Source organism: Rhinoraja longicauda, chromosome 30 (genome assembly GCF_053455715.1).
Source record: "Rhinoraja longicauda isolate Sanriku21f chromosome 30, sRhiLon1.1, whole genome shotgun sequence".
Lineage (NCBI taxonomy): Eukaryota > Metazoa > Chordata > Chondrichthyes > Rajiformes > Arhynchobatidae > Rhinoraja > Rhinoraja longicauda.
Genome location: NC_135982.1, coordinates 22,149,229 through 22,166,880, shown reverse-complemented (window position 1 = coordinate 22,166,880; position 17,652 = coordinate 22,149,229). Strand labels below are relative to the sequence as shown.

Sequence of the window (17,652 nt, the reverse complement as noted above, 5' to 3'; positions counted from 1 at the left end):
AAGAATAAGAACCCTTATTAAAAACCCTTGGGCAATAGGTTGTCTGTCAAAGGATTGTTATCCTCGAATGTCATTCACATCAGGATTGTATGAGGTGGTTGTTTTCATCAATGCATTTAAGTCAAAGTCAAAGTCAAGTCAAAGTCAATTTTATTGTCAATCCTCAGCCAGTTTACACAGACAGAAAATCGAAATACCGTTTCCCACAATCCCGAGGAACAAAGTGCATAAAACTAAGTTAAAATTAAAAAGGCACAGCAAACAACAATCAACATAAAATATAAAATATAAAATATAGTCACTTCAAATGCGTTAAAAAAAATTTTTTTTAAAGTGTCTGGTGCTGGATGTGCGTGTGTGTGGGGTGTTAAAGTCCAGGTCCAATAGGGGCAGGGGAGAGAGGAGGAAGGGAGGGGAGAGAGTTCAGCATCCTGACAGCCTGGTGGAAAAAACTGTTCTTTAGTCAGGTGGTGCTTGACCTCAGGCTGCGAAACCTTCTCCCTGAAGGCAGGAGGGTGAAGAGGCTGTTGGAGGGGTGGAAGGGGTCACCCACAATGCTCAATGCTTTGCGGGTGAGGCGGGTGGTGTAAAGGACCAGGAGTGTTGGGAGTGAGGCGATGTAATCATGGTTCCTCAAGTCAAGTACAATCTAATTAAACCATTGTTTGTTGCATGCTGAAGCTTTAATGGGGAACTCAAAGCTTTTGTTGCATTTTCACCTGAAGGATCCATGTCCATTGAGCTCACTGCAACACGATTCCTTTGATGTTAACTGAAGGTTGAATGCATTTCAACGAGAACTACAGATGCTGCATCCTGATCTGTTAGGAATTCAAGACAAGAAAAGTACAACAGCTCTTTATTTTTTTCATCCTACTTCTGGCTCTTAACCTCGATGCTCCAACCTTCCTGATGGACGATGCCACAAAATAAAACCACAGAAAACTTGTTGACAATTCAGGGCATCTTGAATATGTCCATTCTGATCTCCTCAAAATCAGTAAGATTGAGCCCCTAAACCTACCATCCTTTGCCACAGCAGCACACTCCTCTTAAAGTGAGTGCAAGACATTCTTAAACTCCTAGTACATAATCGATAGGTTATGCACGCTGGGAAAAAGATAAAACCTATGCTTTCTCAATTTAAATATTACTTCCTTTCACATTGTGATTTTACACCGAGGTCCAGCTGCTGTTTACAATTGAATACAAAAGGACTCCATGTTACTGTTACAAAAAATAGGATGCTTGATGTTCTCACCCTACTCTTCAGAAACATCATTAAGAGAAAATTTAAAAAAGTCAAGAATGTCAATCAAGTTGAATTACTTCATCCAGAAACCCTCTCAACTGCTGCTTTTACAGTCAGGGAGTCTTCCAGTGTGGAAACAAGCCCTTTGGCCCAAGTTGCCCATACCAGCCAACGTCTCAAATACACTAGTCCCACCTGGCTGCATTTGGCCCATATCCCTCTAAACCTGTCCTATCCATGTACCTGTCTAACTGTTTCTAAAACATTGCAATTGTACCTGCCTCAACTACCTCCTCTGGCAGCTTTTTCCATACACCCATCACCCTTGAGGCTATTAACATTTGTGTACTTTTTTAGCTTGTTCTGAATGAGTAAATCAATATCAAAATCAGGCTCTATCATTTTCTGATTTGTTAATTTTCTTAAAAATAGGTAACATATTAGCCAATCCCCAGTTCATAGTCCGAAACTCCCATTTTTCTTCCTGAGCTCCCTTACGTTGAATTCAGCAGATGATGAATAGGATACTTGGATTAATGTACACAATGAAGGAAAAAATAGAAGAGCAACAGAAAGGGGGAGGTTAAGTGGAATGAAAGTAAGCTTGTGTGGAGCATAATTGCCAGCCTCTGCCAGTGGTGGGTCACTGACCTATAACTGTATTGTGCAATCATGATAAGCTGTATTTGAATAGCCTTTTCAAAGTGCGGTAAAGCATCCAGAAGGTACAGAGTCGGGAACAAAATTAAATATTTTGCCTGACCCGATGGCTACAGTAAAAACTATGAAATTCTTTCAATACATCCGTCTTGTGGTGTTTAAAAATTGTAGCTTTGTCTCATCTTTTTTATTTCTGGGCTATCTTTGACCTGTATTTGGCTTCACTTGTCCTTGTCAGGTATTGAAATGGATCCATTTAATCCACGCTGTGCTGCGTTATGGGTTTGTTGAAAAAGCTCTAAATCCTCAGTTCAGTCTTTTTGCATTTCTATTTATATATTTGGTGTCATTTTGTGAAATCAATAAAAGTTCTGAGCTGTAAGATGTTCTGCAAATGAAGAACACCTAGAACAGAGACGGTGCCATCAAAGCCTCAACTGAAGTGCTCTCAAAAATAGAACAGATGATGGCAACATTTCACTTCAGCACAGCCAGAGCCTGGCATTATATTAAGTGTATTTACAACCCTCACTGCGGCTTGGAGCATACGTGTATAGCTAGACCTTCCACCTCTGTGTGCACATGCTGACGTATTTTTCCCTTTCTCCTGTTTTTTTTCTATAATTATAAACCCAGACTGAAAGACATTCATCCCTTATGTGTTAGCTATGGCTGAGTGAATAGTGCTTCCTCACCTCAGGGTAAATGACTATAAACTCAAGCACCACTCTGGAAATTTGACCACATAATCAGGATTAATTAAGGACTACCAGAGGTTTCGTCTTTCTGAGATTCTGCCTGCCCCTTGGGTATGATACTCTTGAACAAGACAACAGAGTTCTCCCAGTGCCCTAACCAGTGTTCTTCTCTCAATAACGAAAACTAATTTCATTTAGTGGGGTCTTGTTATGTGAAAATTGAATGCTTCATCTTCTTACATTACAAGAAACATTGCATCTTAAAAATACATCATTTGCCGTGAAGTGCTTTGGGAGGTTTTGAGATTATGAAAATCAATATAGAAATTATAATTATTTCTCATGGCTTCATATGTGAGGTTTCCAGTGAATCATAGGATCGAGACAACACACAGAGGTTACACAGTCTGACTGACTGCATCCCACTCTCTTGCCTGTTCCCCATAGTCCTGCAAATTGTTCCTTTCAGTTATCATCCCAGCTCTGTTTTGAACACAATTGAATCTGCATCCACTACTAAGTCTTGCAACGTATTCTTGACCCAAGCCGCTCTCTGTTTAAAAAAATGTTTTCCTTCTGTGACTTAACGTTCTTTTATCAGTCACGGCTACTCTACGTCTGCCAGTGCCTCATCCCTCCTTAAAAGGGACAGTTTCTCTCTCTACCTGTAGCCTTTATGATTTTTTTTGTTCCAAGACTAATCCTGGTCTGTTCATGTCACTAATATTCCTCATCCCTGGTATTTATTTCACAAAGTAACTCAGCAGGTCAGGCAGCATCTCAGGAGAGAAGGAATGGGTGACGTTTCGGGTCGAGACCCTTCTTCAGACTGATGTCAGAGGGGCGGGACAAAGGAAGGATATAGGTGGAGACAGGAAGATAGAGGGAGAACTGGGAAGGAGGAGGGGAAGAGAGGGACAGAGGAACTATCTAAAGTTGGAGAAGTCGATGTTCATACCACTGGGCTGCAATCTGCCCAGGCGAAATATGAGGTACTGTTCCTCCAATTTCCGGTGGGCCTCACCATGGCACTGGAGGAGGCCCTTGACAGAAAGGTCAGACTGGGAGTGGGAGGGGGATTTGAAGTGCTCAGCCACCGGGAGATCAGGTTGGTTAAGGTAGACTGAGCGAAGGTGTTGAGCGAAACGATCGCTGAGCCTGCGTTTGGTTTCACCGTTGTAAAGAAGTTGACAAATCGTCCCTGTCATCCCTGGAATCGTTTTGGAACATCTCTTTGCGCCATCTCCAAAACCTTTGCATTCTTCCTTAAGTGTGGAATTCAGAACTTGTCATGGTAGTTCAAATAGTTGAACTATTGTCTTGTAAAGATTCATCATGTCTATATCTCTCATTTCCCTTATCCCTAACCAGTCTGAAGAAGGGTCTCAACCCGAAACGTCACCCATTCCTTCTCTCCAGAGATACTGCCTGTCCCTCTGTGTCACTCCAGCTTTTTGTGTCTATTTTCGGTTTAAACCAGCATCTGCAGTTCCTTCCGACACATTGGTTTGTTCTGGATGGAACAGAGAATATGGAGGGAGGATTTGACGAAATTGTTAAAAATCATGAATAGTTTGGAGTAAATAAGGAGAAATGAATCCCATTGACAACAGGGCAGTAGCCAGAGGACAATGATTCATTAAAGAACAAGGGGTGACATTAAAGGAAAATTGTGCAGTGGGTTATTGTGATCCGGAATGCATTGCCTGAAAGCATATTGGAAACAGATTCAATAGTAGTTTTCAAGAGGGACCTGGATAAATACTTGAAAAGGGAAAATTTGCATGGCTCTGGGGAACAGCAGAAATAAGCTAATTAGTCTCGAGGTAAAGCACTGATACAAAAGGCTAAATGGCCTCCTCCTTTGCAATATTTTCCTTTGAATTGAACAAAGATACCTTTACGGAAGTAGTCTGTATACCAAAGAGGTGATGCATAAAAAGAGCTTAGTATACAAATTTTAAAATTCCCCCCCAGTCTGAATCCTGTTTGTTTTTCCATACATTTTCAAAGTTTGGAAAAGGCTACAGAGAAAAATCAAAGCAGCTTTTTGCAGTACAAAATTAAGTGAGAGCTTTGTGCCTGTGCATCTCTAAATATGGAAGAAAGTTTAGAAAAAAGTCAGAATAAATATTTTATAAGCTGATCACAGTGTTAAGGGACTTATACTGTCTGGATCCCCGCTGAGATCAAAATGCCAGCCACAGGATGGGCACACTATTCCCCACTAGCTCGCTCCTACGAGTAGCTGGTGAATTATTCTTAAAGACAGCAGGTGAATGTAGCTGACACACCAAATCTTTCCGTTGTTTTATGAATCCTTGGCTAATTTTCGGCAAAGCATCAATTCTGGAAAGTTCTCCCTCACGTCTTAATGATGTGCTGGTTTAAGTTGGTCCTATATATCACTCTCCTATTTCGTTTATTTCTCACCAGTTCCCTCTCCATTTGGTGCAACCTACTCTTGTGGGTGCACAGATATGGCCTGCTTTTGTGACGCCAGGCATTTGTTTGACTTGCTCTATTTTAAAAACCTACTAACATTCATAGTCTTCAATGGTCTTGCCCTCCCTCTTCCCGTAAAATGTCCTCTGCCTTCAAAATACTTCTCCACTTTCCCAGTTTCACCTTCCTTCACATCCTCATTTTATTTGCTGCCCTATGAAAAGTTTTACCTCCTGCTGCCTGAGTCCTAAGCTCTGACATTCTTTGTCTCCTCTCCACCATTCTCCTGGAAGGCCAACCTTAAAAACAAAGATTTTGCTCATTTATCCTAATTACATATCTCAATATTAAATTATTTTGGGGAGCACTCCTGTTATGGGCATGTGAATATTTTATGAAGCTGAAGGTACTGAATAAGTGGAAACAGTTTTCGGTGTACAGACTCTCGGTGAGTTTGACCCTGATTATTCCCATCCTTTGCCCTATCATGCTTAGCAGCAATAGTGACCATGCATGTAGAAGCAAGATGATATATAGGATGGTTGATTTTGTATCTCCATATTCCTCTTTCCTCCTTCGTTTTATATTTCAGAATTTGATTGACCACAAAATTAAAATTATGCAGGAGGCCATTTGGCCCATGATGTCCCTGCTGTCTCTAAGGGGAGTACTTTAATTTTTGTTTAGAGACATAGTGTGGAAACAGTCCCTTCGGTCCACCGAGTCTGTGCCAACCAGCGATCACCCATACACTAGTACTATCCTACACACCAGGGGCAATTTACACAAGCCAATTAACCTACAAACGTGCATGTCATTGGAATGTGGGAGGAAACCGGAGCAGCCGGACAAAACCCACGAGGCCATGTTCGAGATATGGTGATATCATCCGCAAACTTGTAAATTGAGTAGAGCAAAATTTGGCCACATAGTGGTGAAAGTAAAGGGGCTGAGGTTGCAGCTCTGTGAGAATTACCATGGAGGATGTTTTGTCGCCTATCCTTGCTGCCTGTGATCTGTGGGTCAGAAAGTCAAGGATTCAGGTGCAGAAGGGGTTGCTGAGGGCTAACTTCGCGAGTTCGGGGACGGATAGATTTATCTTCTTGAAGACGGAGCTGTGGTCGATAAATAGAAGTTTGGTGCTCTTATTATCCAAATATTCCAGGCATCTGTGTAGAACCAGGGAGATTTATGCATGTTGTGTATTTATGGTGGCAGTGGGCAAATTGGAGTGGATCTAGGGAATCTGGAAGGCTGGAGTTGTTGTATGCCATGACCAGCCTCTCCAAACACTTCATGATGGTGGATGTCACAGCCACTGTAGACATTAAGGCACACTACCTTGTTTTTTGGGCACTACGTTTTAAAACCAGGTAAAATCAGGGCTCAGTGGTTACTCCACTCAATTCTTTCACTCTCACTAATTAATTGTTACATTAATTGTTTTCTGAAAATTAGATATAAGAATTAAATAGTATAATATAATTAAATAGAATTTTTCTCACCTTCTTCGGTGGGATTTGATAAATAAAGTTGTTCTTCATGTACCAGACTCGCAATATGTTATACCTCAACACTAAAATTGTTGATTAAAAAGTAACTGCAGGTGCTGGTTTATACCACATATATATATATATATATATATATATATATATATATATATATATATATATATATATATTATAGACCTAAAATGCTGGAGTAACTCAGCGAGTCAGGCAGCATCTCAGTGAAATTTTTCTCTATAGATGCTGCCTGACCCACTTAGTTACACCAGCATTTAGTGTCTAATATTGTGAAACAGTTTTCTATTGAGCATCTGTTTAGAGTATGGTGGGCTTACAAATAAAGCACGAAAAATGTAAATTATATTTAATTACCTCTGATCTCTCTATATACCTTTTCACCTTCTTTACTGAATAACTATAAATTCCTCAACTTTATTCAGATTGTCCCTCCAATTTATTTGATGATACATGACAGGATCTAAAGATTACAATTTGAAAACTTGACCTTGTTTAAAATTTCATTTGTCACAGGTAACTGCTTGGAGTAGTAACCTTGGTGAAGGAAATGACAGGAGAAACCACTGAGCCTGGATATTACCTTGTGCTTAACAGTTATATAAAAATAAACAAATTCTGGAGTACATTCACTGCCTCCGAAATAGCTTCCCTGGTGGATTTCAATCTTAGTTAATTTAGCTTGGCTTGATTAAACCTGGCAAGCAAGTCCTTTGGAATTATTGTGTAGAGAAAGACTAAGATCCATCTGGGTCACCTACCATCGGGGTGCAATAATAATAACAAAGTTGTCAACTTGTCAGTTAATCTGCAGCACACTCAAATAAGCTACAATAAAATATAGGATGCTCAAGGAAGGAGAGTCCAAAGTTACAGGTTCCTCCCAAACAAGGTACACTAAATCTTCCATTAATCACGTTCGAGATCCTTAAGTATATATTTTGACAAGAATCTGCTTACCTTGCATTTGAACAAATCAATACTATTTGCAGCACTGGCTTGGGAGCCTGTTCCATAAATTAACCATTGCATAATTATTTCTGCACAGAGTTTTTTAGTTTATCCTGTTTTAAGTGTGAGCCATGTCCTTTGTTTCTGCTGTTCTGGACATGATAAGACACAAAGTTCTGGAGTTTTAGAGGATCAGGCAGCATCATGAGAACATGGATCGGTGATGTTTTTGGCCAGAATCCTTCTTCAGCCTGCCAGAACATGGATAGTTCAACATTTCGGGTCAGGACCCTTCTTCAGATTGGAAACATGGATTGGTGATGTTTCAGGTCAGGACCCTACATCTGGACAGGATAAAATAGATTGTCAGTCTAGTCTGTATTACCAACTCCCTTGAGAATCTAAAAACAGTAATCATATCGGCTCTCAACCTTTCCTTTCCAAGCGATTACATTTCCGTAATTCATAATAACCCTTCATGTCAAGGGTGATGGGGAGAAGGCAGGAGAATGGGATTAGGAGGGAGAGGTAGATCAGCCGTGATTGACTGGTGGAGTAGATTTGATGGGCCGAATGGCTTAATTCTGCTCCTATCACTTATGACCTTATGACAACTGAACTTCTCCATCTCTTCAAACATTCTTGCACATTCTTGGTCACCCAGTGCTCATGGATATCATAACATTTTTCATTGGTGTATGCATTTATGCACATGAATCTTCCAGGGTATTAACATCTCGGAAGACATGTCTTGGGCCCAGCACATCAATCCAATCAAAAAGAAGGTGCACCAGTGCCTTTACTTTCTTAGAAGTTTCGAGATTTGGCACGTTACCGAATGCTCTAACCAAGTTCTACAGATGCATTATAGAAAGTCCAATATAGAGGAATGAAAAAGGCCACAGTGATAGACTCGGCCTTCCCAACCATCGATAACATTTACATGACTGGCTGCCCCAAGGATCGCCACCATCTGGGCCATTCCCTTTTCTCGCTGCTATCATCAGGAAAGAGGTACAGGAGCCTCCACGTTCAGAAATAGCTACTCTCCTACAACTCTCAGGCGCTTGAACCAATCTGTCCCACCCTATTCCCACCGTGGCAGTGGAACACCACCTCTTGCATTACCATGGACTTCTAGTCTAATTATATATTTTTGCATCAATATCTGTTTTTTTGCAGTACTTTTCTTTACACTGTTGTAGAATTTATGTCTTAGTGTGTGTCTGAATCTGTGATTCTGCTGCAAGCAAGATTTTCATTGTACCTTTACCTCACCATACTTTGGCATATGACAATAAACACGACTTGACTTGCAATGGCTTGTGTCTCCTGGCCAGAGAGTGATGGGTCTGAGAACCTGCTTTAATTCAATGTGCAGGGTTTTCATATCGGCACAAGTCTCCAATGGAAAGCATTGCTAGAGGACAGAAAATGCTATTTTATAGATAGGTTTTTATCATTTTCCTGTAAACAATTTTTATTGCATCTTTATTTCATTATAAATCTTTGTGCAGCAACAAGAGCTCCAGCAGAGGGGAGGGCAAGATATTTAGAGATTCTCTGGTTGTAATTTTTTCTGCCTCCTTGTGTTTGATTTGGTCTCATCTGTCCTTTGTAGTTTCCCATTTATCTAGGCACTTTGTTCATGTTCTATTTTTACATCAAATACCTGTTCAATTCTCAGTTGCTGCTGTTTTTTTAATGCAAATTTTGAGCCAAGTTGGACTTATGAACAGAGATGTGAATGTAATGGTGTGATGCTTTTGCAATGTTGCAAGACTAGGCCTGTCCCACTTAGGCGATTTTAAGGCGACTGCCGGCGACTAGGCTGTCGTCGACAGTTCTCCGGGGTGTCACGGGCACGATCGTGAGGAGTCTTCCAAAAATCGTCGGGGATCTCGGTGCGTCGCTGAGAAATCATCCGGTTTGAAATTTCTCGGCGACAGCTGGCTTGTCCCCAGGTATCGTTGCTTATTGCGGGCGCTGTCGCATGCTGTCCCCAGGTTTGATAGGTTCTCTTAGATGCATATAGAAGCACAATATCAAAATAAGTAAATTAATTTCAAAATACCATAAAATGCTTGTGTTTAACCAATTTATTTACCGTCAGGACATTTGACAGGTAGATTGGAGGCGACAGTTTGACGGTCAGGTAAGGTGGGAATTTTTGCGATGTTTATGGCCATCAGCCATTACATTTAAACTCAGATATGCAACCCAGAAACCAGATATGCCTCTCCCTTACATTTTCAAAGAATGCCTACACACTTTTCTCAAAAATCCACAACCACTTTTAAAATTATTATTTTTAATATAGCTATTAGTAAACTGGAAGCAAATCCAGTTTATTCCTTGTTACAGTGAAGCTTGGTTTTCAAGTAACCCGGGCAAGATCTATTATTTAAAAACTCTCAAGTACTTACCGACTTGTCAGTGATTTCAGCAAAAATTAGGACGCCGGAGAAGCATTGGCAGCGTGGGAATTTTCGCGATGTTTATGGCCATCAGCCATTACATTTAAAGTTGGCTCCAAACCCGGATCTGCAACCCAGAAACCAGATATGCATCTCCCTTACATTTTCAAAGAATACCCACACACTTTTCACAAAAATCCACTTAACAACTTTAAACTTTTTTTTTTTTTAATACAGCTATTAGTAAACTGGAAGTAAATCCAGTTTATGCCTTGTTACAGTGAAGCTTGGTTTTTAAGTAACCCATACAAGGTGTTATAGTCCAAAACTCTCAAGTACTTACCGACTTGTCAGTGATTTCAGTGAAAATTAGGACGCCGGAGAAGCATTGACAGCGTGGGAATTTTCGCGATGTTTCCGAAGACGGTGTAATCTCGCCCTGACTCGGCATTGTCGTGATCATTGTCGTCGGGTAAAAGAAAATTTCGGCGATCTGCTACGATCTGCAGTCGCCAAAAGAATATCGCCTAAGTGGGACAGGCCCTTTAAATGTACGATCGTACAAAGGTAGAAAGCATGTGCTGGAAAATCAACAAGTGAAGGATTAATTCAGGAATCCAATAATCCTTATACTTTGAGGACCAGGATTTTCAGTTTAAAATGCATTGAGTCAATTTGAGCATTGTGTCTATTATGTGAAAAATCTATTTTGGTGTTTTGTCTAATTGCAACAGTCTCTGGAGTAACTTCACAGAATCAGATTTCATGTTAAATATCATAGAAATTTAAAAAGCTCAGTCTAACCATAATGGACCCTATTGCTTTTCAAAATGAATATTGACAAATTTCTGCACTTCAAAAAGTACAATGTACCTGAGAGCAAGTTAAATGATGTCATTTAATTTTGGAGTTGATGCCAGTCACAAATTACCCAAGCTTTGTGTTTTCAGTTTAGTGATCCTTGGATCCCCGATTGAATTGGAGCTTCTGGTAACTGCCAGTGATTTTACAATCTATACGACACAAAGGATACTGTCATGGTGCAGGGTGAATTACAAGCAGGCAGTCCAGGCGAAGGCAGACCGTTAGATAAGCTCACGCCAGGGCTGGAGTGATTGTATTTTCCAATTTATTCTCATTATCTTCAAAGGATATATCAGAACTCAAAGCCAAAGTGCCAACCTCAACTTTCCCACATCCACTCTATCGTGCTGTCCTATTTCTCGTCCATCACTCATTTGGTTAAGGAGTCCCAAATGTGCAACAGCACTCTTCATCTAAATAACCTGTTAAGTTGGTTACGTGATTATTTCCTTTGCCTAATTAACTGTGCCATCCATTAATTTGATAAAACTTATTTATCACTGTTGGCGCCAATAATTCACCTGTCTTGTTATGACTCCATCAAACGTTAAGATAAATCATCTTTAGTTTTAATCTTTTATCGTTTTGCCATAATTTGACCTTGGTCTTCAATCAAATTCGACTTTCGAACGCTTGTTGTAAACATCATTTTTTTTCAGGAATGTGCTTTAAAGGCAACTGAGAACACTGTGGAAGTGTTGATACTTCTTCGTATCCGAGTCAACACTTAGAGCAACAGTGTGTTACTCATCTATGTGATGCATCAGAAAATGGCTTGATACCATTCTCCTCTGAAATCTACATGCTTATTTTCTACCAGGGGCTAATGGATTGATGTAGAACTGCAGATTCTGGTCTACAAACAAAGACACAACATGCTGGAGTAACTCAGCGGGTCAGGATGGCTTCCCTGGAGAACATAGATAAGTGATGTTTCGGGTCAGGTCTAAAGAAAGGTCGCGGCCCGAAACGTCCTCTATCCATATTTTCCAGAGATGATGTCTGACCCGCTGAGTTACTCCAGCACTTTGTGTCTTTTCTGGTCAAATTGATAGATAGTGGCCAAATTGTGCCTCTTTTGTCAACTGATCCACTGGGTAAGGTCAACTAACTTAGAACAGGTCATTCTTGGACCCTTCCAAACGTACAATAGATAATTTAAGTACTTACTCATTGGAATTTCATTATTTTCATTATAGAGAGGAATTGGTGTCATTACACATTTTTATTCTTCAATTTTTCTTTGGCAAGAGGGTATGGATTTCCGAGATTTACTATTATTATTTAAACAACATAAATATCATGGAACCAACAAAAATTATTGCAGTATTTAAAGTTTAAAAAAGGTTGGATAATGTACTAATGTAACACAATTCCATCTATTCTGGCAAAAATAAATCATTGTTTAATTTATGAACTGAAGTTAAAAGGGATGAAATGTTCACAGCAACAAGATTGTGTTTTTTGAAGAGATGGCAGAAATAATTGATGAGGGTAGTGGTTTCTGTCTACATAGACTTCAGCTGATCCATAAGATTAAGATGCATGTGATCCACCGTGAATTATAGAATCATACAGCTTGAAAACATGCCCTTTGGCCCAACTTGCCCATGCTGACTAAGATGCCCCATCTACACTAGTCCCACCTGCCTGCGTTTGGCCCACATTCCCCCTAAACCGTTCCTATCCATGTACCTGTCTATATGTCCTTTAAATGTTGTTAGAGTACTTGCCCCATCTTTCTCCTCTGGCAGCCTGTTCCACATACCCACCACCCTTTGTGTGAAAACGTTGCCCCTCATGTCCCTATTATATCTTTCCCCTGTCACCTTAAACCTTTGTCCCCTGGTTCTTGATTCCCCAACTCTTGGAAAAAAAGGCTCTGTGCATTCACTCTATCTATTCCCCTCATGATCTTATGCACCTCTATAAGATCACCCCTCATCCTCCTGCACTCCAAGGAATAAAGTCCTAGCCTGCCCAACCTCAGGCCTCAAGTCCTGGCAACATCCTCATAAATCTTCTCAGCAATCTTTCCGGCTTAATATCCTATAACAGGGTGAACAAAACTGAACACAAAACTCCAAATGCAGCCTCACCAATGTACTTTTCAACTGCAACAGTTGGCAGTTTAGTTTCAGAACTGGGTTACCCATAGAAGCAGAGGGTAGTGATGCAAGGGTGTTGTTCAAGCTGGAGGTCTGTGTTCAGTGGTGCTCTGCAGGGATCTGTGTGGAGGGAGGGCCTCTGGTTGGACAAAGGCCAGAATTTTTTTGAAAGTGTGAGACAAAAGGATTGAAGAATTGTGAATCGTGAAGCCAGAAGAAGGAATGTAGATTGAATGGCAGGGGAGAAATAGGTGCAAGTCTAGGTAGGTCACAGGATTGGAGAATGAAGAAAGGGGTTGCGGTGGAGAGCGGGGGGAGGGGTTGTTTGGGTTTACCTAACGTTGTTGAATTCAATGTTCATACCGTTGGGTTGTGAGCTAGCCAAGTGGAATATGAGGTGTTGTTCCTTCAGATTACGAGTGGCTTCATGATGGAAATGGAGGAGGCCCAGGACAGAAAGGTGAGGGGGAGTTAAAATGGTGAGCAACCAGGAGATGTGGTAGGCCTTTGCTGACCGAGCACAAGTGTTCGGTGAAAAGGTTGCCAAGTCTGCGCTTGCTCTCGTCGATGTACAGCTGGCCACATTGGGAAAACTGGATGTAATAGCTAAGTGTAGAGGAGGTGCAAATGAATCTCTGGGGATTGCTGAATCTCAGAGGATGCTGGGGTCCCTGGATGGAGGGGAGGGAGGAAGTCTAGGGACAGCTATGCATTGCCTGCAGTTGCAGGGAAATGTACCAGGTGAGGTTTTTTTTTTACGTGGGAAGGGATGAGTGAACCAAGGAGTTACGGAGGGAACGCTTGCTACAGAAGACAGAAAGGGGTGGAGATGGGAAGATGTGACCGGTGATGAGATCACATTGGAGGTGATGGAAATGTTGGAGGATGATGAGTTGGATGCGGAGGCTGGTGGGATGAAAGCTGGGACCAGGGAAACTATCCTTGCTTTCCCTCTCTCTCCATCCCTCCCCTTCCCAGTTCTCCGACCAGTCTTACTGTCTCCGACTACATTTTATCTCTGTTTGCTTTGTTGTTACCTTCTCCCAGCTAACAATGATCTATTCTACACTTTCTTTTATCTCCATTCCCTTTGCCCTGTTTTCACCTATTCACACTTCCTCATCTATGTATCTCTATCCCCCCTGACATCAGTCTGAAGAAGGGTCTCGACTCGAAACGTCACCTATTCCTTCTCTCCAGAGATGCAAACCTGTCCCGCTGAGTTACTCCAGCATTTTGTGTCTATCTTCAGTTTAAACCAGCATCTGCAGTTCCTTTGTACACATCCCTCCCCATCCCAGGCACTTTCCCCTGTAGTTGTAGCTGTAACACCAGTCCCTACACCTACAACCCGACACCTCCTACCTCACTTCCATCCAGGGACCTAAGCAGGCCTTCCGGATGAGAAAGAGGTTCACCTGCAAATTCTCCAACCTCATCTATTGCATCGAATGTTCTTAACAGGGCCTCCATTGAGTCAAGAGTCAAGTCAAGAGTGCTTTCTTGTCATATGTCTCAAAATGGAACAGTAAAATTCTTAATAGTCAATAGCCAACAGATATGTAAACGTAGTGCTCTGATGAGACCAAATGCAGACAACTGTTTTGACATGCGCTTGTATTCTGTCCACTATGGTTATCTGGATCTCCCGGGTGCTAGTCATTGTAATTACCTCACCAGCTGTAGGCCTCTTCCACTGCCTTAGTGAGGCAATATACCAATGAGAGGAACTGCACATCATATTCGACTTAGTAGTCTACAATCCAATTGCATGAACATTGACTCTTCCAATTTCAGGCAACTGCATCATCTCTGTCCCTTCCTCTTTCCTCTTCATATATCTCCTCCTCATGTTCCCTCATATATTCCTTCATCCCATAATACCCATAGTCCCCTATCTCCCTGTTTTCTCCTCCCTTTACCTACCCCATCTACCCACAAACCTGCCAGTGGATACCCCCCCCCTCCCCCCAACCATGCTCAACTCTCCCTTCCTTTGTTGTCCCATCTGCCATCATCCCACATTTGGTTCTAATCTTCACCTTCTATTCATATCAGATTACAGAATTTGCACCTTTTGTTCTCCACATAACTTCCCAGCCACTGTCGCTACCTCCACCCTTCCCTTCCCCCCATCCTCCCCTCCCCCTCTCACCCTTCCCTCGCCACCCCTACCTGATTCTGACCGGCCAATCAGCACTTCCTCACGTACATCCACATATCGCCCCCGAGCTCTTGTCCCAAACCTCTCCTCCACCCCTTTATGTCAGCTACTGCCCCTCTACTCTTTTAATCCAGATAAAGGATCGCAAAATACCAACTGTCCATTCGCCTCCACAGGCTGCCTGGCCTGCTGAGTTCCTCCTGCAGCTCTTTCTTTTTTCCGCTGGGACTGTAGAAATACTGATCTTCTCGATGTACTTTCTTTAGAACAAAATGTTCCCTGGTGGAAGCAAAAGATCCCATTCCACTATGTTAATGAAGTGGGAAGTCATTCCACAAAATACCTGGTCAATGTTTACCCCTCATCAAAATGACAAAGACTTACTATCTGATCATTTAGTACAGTGCTCTTTATTGGCTCCTGCGGTGTGAAAACTGTCTACCTATATTACTCTAGTTCAAAGGTACCTGCTACTGAGTCGCCTGAGCCATCACGAGCTCATGAAATACATGAAATATTAAAAAGACATGAATAGCACAGACCGGGAGGCTGAATCTGTGCCTTTCTTCTCTGTGTGGCTCAGTCACAGAGTGAACCTGCAAAGCCATTTTAGGAATTTCTTTTGTCCTTTGCACATTGTACCCAACGAGTTTCCAGGAGTTCTGCGTCATTGTAATGTACAACTGGCTCCTGAAGGCGAGAGAAAGATGCTTTCATCCATCCCTGGTGATTTACTCTAGGGTTACCAACCAGCAGGCTGCAGAGCAGATGATCTGGTTTTACTTGCAAATTGCACCCGTACAAATGCCTGCAATGTGACCCGCGGCTAATGCATGATTGTCAGATCATTTAGAACCCCATTCTCCCTCCATGTACACCTGTGCTGTGATAGGATCAATGAAATTGGCGATTGAGACTTATTAAATCAAACGTTGAAGATTATTAAAATAATAACATTGTTGGTTTAGATATCAGGAATTTCAAATTAAAAGACAAAAGCACAATACAATTAAAGTTGTAAAGCCACGTATTAATACAAATTAAAGAGTCCTAGAATCATACAACATGGAAACAGGCCCAACAGCCTAACTTGCCCATGCCGACTAAGATATCCCTTTTACAGTAAAACCACCTACCACGTTTGACCGATATCCCATTAAACCTTTCCCATCAATGTACCTGTCCAAATGTCTTTTAAATGTTATTATAGCACCTGCCTAAACTGCATCCTCTGGCAGTTCATTCCATTTACCCACTGCCCTTTGTGTGAAATAGTTGGCCCTCAGGTTTCCATTAAATCTTTCCCCTCCTCCCTTAAACCTGTGTCCTCTGCTTCTGGATTTACCCACTCTGAGGAAAGCACTCTGTGCATTCACCCTATGTATTCCCCCCATGAAACTATACACCTTTATAAGATCACTCCTCGGTTTCCTGTGCTTCAAGAAAGCCCAGACTGTCCATGTAGCTCAAGCCCTGGAGTCCTGGCAACATCCTTGCAAATCTTCCCCACACTCTTTCCAACTGAACAACATCCTTCCAAAAGCAGGATGACCAAAACTGCACACAGTACTCCAAATGCAGCCTCACCAACGTCTTGTACAACTATAATGTAGCATCCCTCATGGACTGACAATCAGAACTGGTGGGAGAGTCTAGGTCATGGGGTCATGGTCTCAGGAGGTCATGGGGTCATGGTCTCATGAGGTCCAGAGGTGATGGCCTCAGAATTAAAGGACGATCCTTTAGGAAAGAGATGAGGAGGAATTTCTTTAGTTGGGTGGTGGTGAATCTGTGGAATTCATTGCCCCAGAAGGCTGTGAAGGCCATTAATGGATATTTTTAAGGCAGAGATAGACAGATAGATTCTTGATTAGTAAGGGTGTCAGGGGTTATGGGGAGAAGGCAGAAGAATGGGGGTAAGGAGGGAAAGATAGATCAGCCATGATGGAATAGTGGGCCGAATGGCCTAATTATGTTCCTATCACTGATGAACTTATGAAAAGTCCACCAGATTCACTCATGTCCTCAAACAAATGAAATGCGCCGTTTACCCGAAATGGGCAATCTGTGAGTGCATACCCTCCAATGTGGTTGACACTTACCTATCATCCGAAATGCCCTAGAAAGTTTAGAGATGAATTAGGAATGGAAAATAAACCTTGTTCTTGCTATTAACCGCTATATCCGGTGAACAAATTAATCGAAGAAGACAATTAACTGTGGGCTTCCGGGCTTGTTGATCAAAGCAATCAAAGCTTGTTGATCAAGTTATCAAGGAGCCTGAGATTAGATTAGCCTGATTGATGCTTACCGATTGCCTGAATCACAATTATATTCTGGTTTGTTATTCCCCTGCCCCACTGGACTTTCATCAGTTTTTGAATAAGGCTTAATTTAGGCTCTTATAAATTCAGATAGACTAAGTAAACTTGGCAGAATTCTTAGTTCAGGCAAATCTTCATCAGTCACCGTGTCTCATTTTACCTTCTGCACTCATCATGAAACACCTAGCAATTAAATCATGTGAAGTGCCAAATCCTGTCCGTTTGACTCACTTGTGCCGCTTTGGA

At 41.7% G+C, this 17,652-nt stretch overlaps 1 protein-coding gene across 6 annotated transcripts in view; it reads left to right on the top strand.

Annotated features, from left to right (window-relative positions):
• The window catches only part of LOC144608148 (calmodulin-binding transcription activator 1-like), an 863,868-nt gene that overhangs the window by 342,661 nt on the left and 503,555 nt on the right, over positions 1 to 17,652 (top strand). The gene's annotated exons all lie outside the window — the stretch shown is intronic.